General features: G+C 36.8%; 1 long non-coding RNA gene across 1 annotated transcript; it reads right to left on the bottom strand.

Moving 5' to 3' along the window:
• Nucleotides 1-256: 256 nt before the first annotated feature.
• On the bottom strand, nt 257-6,244 carry LOC145425662 (uncharacterized). The gene is made up of 4 exons (XR_013906386.1): nt 5,611-6,244; nt 4,616-4,647; nt 3,464-3,490; nt 257-496 (listed from the first exon to the last, which is right to left on the bottom strand). It is a non-coding gene; the product is annotated as an uncharacterized LOC145425662 (long non-coding RNA).
• Nucleotides 6,245-6,488: the final 244 nt, after the last annotated feature.

The raw sequence follows: 6,488 nt of genomic DNA, 5'->3' as shown, positions 1-6,488 counted from the left end.
AGTCTAATGCAAAATTAAAATGACAAATGTAGGGCTGTGTAAGTAGTTTCTACTATAAGTTCTACTGTACTGTAATTCTACTACTGTATATTCAACTTGTAATTTAAAGCAAAATGACTGAATGTGAGAGAGCTTAATGACAGGAAAGAAAGAGCAGTGAGAGCAGAGATCTCTCAGAATTCTGTAACAGATAGATCAAGTTCTGGAAACTTGGATTTCTGAAAATTGGATTCTGAAAGGATTCTCAAAACTTGGATTCTCAAATTAGATAGAGCAGTAGAGATAGAGGGATACAAGATAGAATGGCTTTCAAATTAGATAGAGCGGTAGAGATAGAGGGATACAAGATAGAATGGCTTTCAAATTAGATAGAGCAGTAGGGATAGAGGGATACAAGATAGAATGGCTTTCAAATTAGATAGAGTTGGGAGAGTGATAGGATAGACAGAATTGCTTATAATGATAGAGAGAGAGAGGATCTTCTGCAGCAGGTCACCTGTAAGACACAAAAGGCATGGAATTAGTCATATTTCCAACATGCTTGGATTTACCATATTCTTCAGACTATATGGCACACCTAAAATCCTGTCATTATCTCAAAAACATACAATGTGCCTAGCGTATCGATTCTGGTTATGCTTACTGACCTCAAACGGGATTTCTGTGGTACACAGCGCTCAAAATTCTGTCAAATATTTTAGTAAGACTTCGTAAGCTACAAAGCTGCGCTGCTTGATGTATTGTCAGAGCATTATGGCTACCATAGTCAGGACCCTCGCAGAGTAATTCGTACGGTGCTTCAACATATTATGGTGTGTGTACAAGGACCTGGCACGTGCTAAGAGACATGCTTAAGAAGCAGATTTCAAACTGATCAACCCATGAAGAGTTTGATGGATTTGTGGATGAGGAATGAACTGAAAAAGTGAGTGTATTGTTCTGTATTTTATGTGTTACAACTGAACAGTGTTGAGAGTTGTTTGTGAATGACTTGAATAAAGTTTGACTTATCTGACTGTTTGTTTGGCTTAATCTGCCTTAAAAACAGGCTTGTTTATTGACATTATGCCTTATAATCTCAAAAATACAATACATGTAGGGCTTTAAATACTAAAGACTTCTACAGTAAATTATTGGACTGAACAGAATGACAATGTTTAACAAATGATGGTGGAACTGTTATAAGGACATTTTTACATTCTATTAAAACAATAAACTAAGTCTATAAACTCAAACTAAGACGTGCTGCTACAGTAACTTACTGTAAATATTAAATGGTCCAACAAAACCAACACACTGAGGTTACAGCAGACAGTTTCAGGTCACTCTGTATGAATTTTGGCAAAATGAGAAATTTGGAGACAGCTAGTTTCTACATATTTCAGTCACATTTGGGGCATGTTTGATACACAGCAATAAGCACTACACTAAATCTATAATAAACTTATCATAGCTGATATAAAGGCCTAATTAGCAAAATTTAGTATGATGATCATTTCTTTGTAGATCATTTCATGATAAAAAGAACAGAAGTGAGTGCTGTATCTGAGCTGTTGCATGTAAGATCTTTGCTGGACATTCCCACATTTCTTAAACAAACAAACATGACTTTCAGACACAGTTCATCTTTTGTAAATTAGGGCAGGATTATTTTCAAAAAACAGCCTTGATAAAAATATCAGGCCACTATAAGATGTCTTATGTTTATGTTTTCATCCCACCTATATTTTGCAAGTCATTATGACAAATTACAAAAAGCAGTTTTTAGGCAGTGATTTAAGGGAAGAAGCTTTTGAAATCCACAATGCCCTACCACCAGTGGTCTCAAACTCTGGTCCTTAAGGCCTGGTGTCCAGAAACTTTTCTATGTGTCCCTGTTGCAACACACCTGAATAACATTAGTAGGTCATTAGCAAAACTCTACAGAACGTGACTGCATGCTGAGGTGGTAATTCAGCCATTTGATTCATGTTATAGCAGCTCATGAGTGAATGAACATGATGCAATGAAAGTACTTTTAGAAGTACATTTTTCCAAACACTTAAATTACTTAAATTTGAACAGTCTTCGGGGATGCCACTTCAACACAGTCAAATTCTATACTCTCACTAATGACCTACAAATGTTATTCAGGTGTTTTGTAACAGGGACACGTGAAAAAGCTTCAGGACACCGGCCCTTGAAGAGTGGAGTTTGAGACCCCTGCCCTATGTGAATATTTAATTGTCCCTAAACTGCTAGTCGTGAGCTGCTCTAATGTGAAACAAACACATATAGTTCTGTAAAGGTTTACAAAGAGATTTCTAAGGATCTGGAGACCCCATAAAACAAAAACGCTCCCAGATATTGTAGCTGAACAGGCAAAAACAAGTTGCCTAATAATATCTCGATGATAACCAAGAGCTGTGCTGACTAACTGCACTAAACTGAATCATCTATAGTGAGAGAAAAACACCAGCATTAAAGTCAAACATGGTGCTGTTACTGTGATGTCCCAGAGTTCCTTTACTACTTCAGGACCTACATCAACTCATCAGGTCCTGGGCTTAAGTTTAATCACACTTAGGATCTGAAGCACACAAGCAAGTCCAATTGAATGAATGAAACAAAACACTTGGTGTAAACGAATCAGTCTGGACTTTAATGAAATTAAGATACTTGGTATGACTTGAAAACCCTATCCATCCATCCATCCATCCATTCGCTTCCGCTTATCCTTTTCAGGGGGCACTGGAGCCTATCCCACCTGTCATAGGGCGAGAGGCAGGGTACACCCTGGACAGGTCGCCAGTCTGTCGCAGGGCCAACACACAGGGACAGACAACCATTCGCACTCACATTCATTCGCAGATACACACCTAGTGACAATTTGGATTATTCAATTAACCTATCCCCACAAGCTGCATGTCTTTGGACGGTGGGAGGAAGCCGGAGTACCCGGAGGGAACCCACGCAAACACCGGGAGAACATGCAAACTCCACATAGAAAGACCCCGGCCTGATGTTGGAATTAAACTCAGGACCTTCTTGCTGTGCGGCAACAGTGCTAACCACCGTGGTACTTGGTATGACTTGAAAACCCTATATTGGGCCTTAATTAAGACTTTTTTCTTTTCTTTTTTTGCCTGTCCTGTTTGGATCTAATTAAGACAATTCTGAAATTATAGTGGACCAAAATCAACCAGTGATGTAAACCAGTCATTACCAGTTACTGTAAATGCTTGATGGTAATTGTTGCTAGCAGGGCATCCACAGCTGGGTATTAGAGACCAATATGTTTTTACATTAGACCAGGTTGTTCTGGTTCAAAAATGAAATCATCACTTTAAAACTGCTTTTTGTATTTATCCAGGTCATCCTTGTTAGATGATTTGAAACATGTGAAAAAAAGCATAAACAAAATAAATCTGCAAGGAAGAAAGACCTTTCTCAGCACTGTACTGCAGACAAAACCTATACTTACCAGACTTGCGACGATCAGATCAGTATCCTAGAGAAAGGAAACAACACATCAGATCACTGTTTAATGACTTACACTGTTGAACCTCTTCACACACAATCCAATTTACTGTGACATGAAATAACTAGTAAGATCCTCAATTTCTTCAAGCCTTTATGAACTCACTGTAGTCTAAAGAGGACAAACTTTAGTTACAGAGTCTCACATGACGATAACATGTGTAATAAAGGCATGCATACTACAGAAGTGCAAAGAAGAGGCACCAATATTTGTTGGTACAGATTATGGCTTTTTAGCTCCATCATTTTCTATCACAAGTCAGTGCTTAATAAAGTGTGGAAAAACCACAACTGTTAGAATCAACGGAAAACCTCATTAGGTTTTAGTTCTGATCTGAATATGTAAATCCTAAAATACATGTAAATTCTGACATGTTATAGTAACAACAGTGGCACGCCATTTTTGCAATTAATTTCTTAAAAATTATAATAAAAAGTCCTTCCATTGTACCTGTTGGCAGGAATCTTTTTGTATTTTGCAATATTTCCCTTTTATATATAATTTTCAAACACATTGTATCAAGCAACTTATTAAGAAACTGATTTAAACTTAGTGTACATAAATTACACACAGGCTTTAACATACACAACATTGCCTACTCACAACTCTGGTTCTCTTAGTCTTTTATTATTGCTTAAATGTTTAACGTACCACTTCTGTTCACTCAGGCAAAAATACTTCTATAGTGGTCTGACTTTAATGTAATACATAAGCAGAATATGAGTGAAGATATAAATCAACAACTGTGGTGCTCTTAAGTGTTTAAGCTACCACTTACACTAACTCACCTAAAATGCGTTCATAGTTATGTCTGCTAGGTAAATCCATAAACAAACGGAGAACATGAACAACTGTATAAAAACAGTTGTTTGTGTTCAAACATAAAAATCAGACACAAATGGCCTGTTAAACTTCAGGGACAGTCAGAGGTCATGTGTGGGGCCTTTGCTGCTACAAGGTATAAATTCTGACCATTTGTTTTTGCCCATCAGTAAATGGTAATGTCACAAAAACCAAACTACGTTAGGTAAGTTGCTAAACATGTTACACAGTGACAATGTCATATTACTGCAGTTACAATTGCTGCTTACTTACCAGCAAAGGCAAAACCGAAGTTCTGTTTCACTCTGTAACAAAAGAACAAAAATACAGAATCAGACAACTGAAATCAGCATCAGAGTCAATACTGCATCACAATCTGTAGTGGGAAAAAAAATCTGTTAAATTCTTTGTTTACAACAGCTTTACTATAAACACCCCATCTTCTCTTTCTGCACCTTATTAAAGATTTCTGTCTTTATTAAGGTGATGTGTCGTTTTATCCATCTGCAATTCCACAGAAATTCCTCATGAACGTAAAGCTCTAATACTTTGGTGCTATTACATAACACAGCAGATACCACAAGCAATGATTTGCTCGCACTGCACACTTGATCAAATGATAACATCACAGTTTCAAAGCGTGCAACAATCACAAATAATACTTGATACTATAAATGCTTGATGGTAGTTCTTCGTATCAGGGCTTCCACAGCTGGGTATTAGAGACCAGCATGTTCTCACATTAGAACAGATAGCTCTGGTTTGGTTTTCTCTGCTTCATACGTGAAATCATCACTTTAAAATGCTTTTTTGTATTTATTCATATCATCCCTGTTAGATGATTTGAAACATGTGACAAAAAAGCATGAACAAAATAAATCTGCAAGGAAGAAAGACTTTTCCCAGCACTGTACCTCAGAATAAATGAACTCACTTTAGTCTAAAGAGGGCAAAATTTAATTGCAGAGTCTCAAATGGCCTTAACATGTGTAATAAAAACAATAATTACTACAGAAATGCTTTGATAAGCCTTTAAAATTAGACATAAATGGCCTATTAAACTTCAGGGACATTTTTAGGGACACTCAGAGATCTAGTGTGGGGGGGGGGGGGGGGGGGGGCTTTACTGCTTATAAATCCTAAATGTGTTTTTGCCCATGAGCAAATGGCAAGATATCACAAAAAGCCAAACTATTGTATGTAAATTGCTAAAAATGTTACACAATCCCAATTTCATATTGCTTCAGTTACAATCACTGTTTACTTACCAGCAAAGGCAAAACCAAGCTTTATTTCACTCTGTGTAACAAAAGACAAAGAACAAAAATACAGGATCAGAAAACTCAAATCAGCATCAATACTGCATCACTCTCTGTTGTCAAAAAGATTCACTAAACTTCTTTGTTTACTACAGCTGGAATACAAACAACAACTCTCCTCTGTTTTCTTTGGTCTACATCTCATTTAAGATTGCAAAACACTCATACATGAAAAACTGCACGACATATTTTTAAGGCTTTAATATTTGAGGTGGTCTGCATTCAAATTCTACTTCCTAAAATATTACCAACTGCACATAGTATCATAGTAAATATGCTGTAGTTTTAAAATAAATATCTATGTACCATACTAATAATAATATACTGCCATATTTTATTTATGTGAAGGTGGGCTGTTGTTTATTTCATTAATTTCCCACAAAGTGAGAATTTAAACTGTGCTGCAGATTTAGGTTGGCACAAACAAGCCTTTGTTAAACAGTTCTTAAAAATTAAAGTCTACATATTAGGAGTTCTTATTATTCTTGGGCTATGTCCACACGTACACAGGTACTTTTGAAAATGGAGATTTTTCTATGCGTTTGCACCTTTCGTCCACACTTAAACGGCGTTTTCGGTCACTGAAAAACTAAAAACGTTTGCCAGAATATTTTCGAAAACTCCGTTTTTGCATTTATGTGTGGACAGGGAAACGGAGAAAACGCAGCGCCTTTTTTGACGTCACACTGTGCGCCACGTTATTGTTTCGGTGAAATGCATTTCTACAATACGGTTACTGTTAATTGTTCTCTCTGCAGTGTTTAAATGCTTACATATACACACACAGTTACTGTCCCCCCACAGATATGACTCGGTTCTGCTTCTAT

Source organism: Astatotilapia calliptera, chromosome 3 (genome assembly GCF_964374335.1).
Source record: "Astatotilapia calliptera chromosome 3, fAstCal68.1, whole genome shotgun sequence".
Lineage (NCBI taxonomy): Eukaryota > Metazoa > Chordata > Actinopteri > Cichliformes > Cichlidae > Astatotilapia > Astatotilapia calliptera.
Note: the sequence above shows the minus strand (reverse complement) of the source record. Positions and strands in the feature narration are given on the sequence as shown.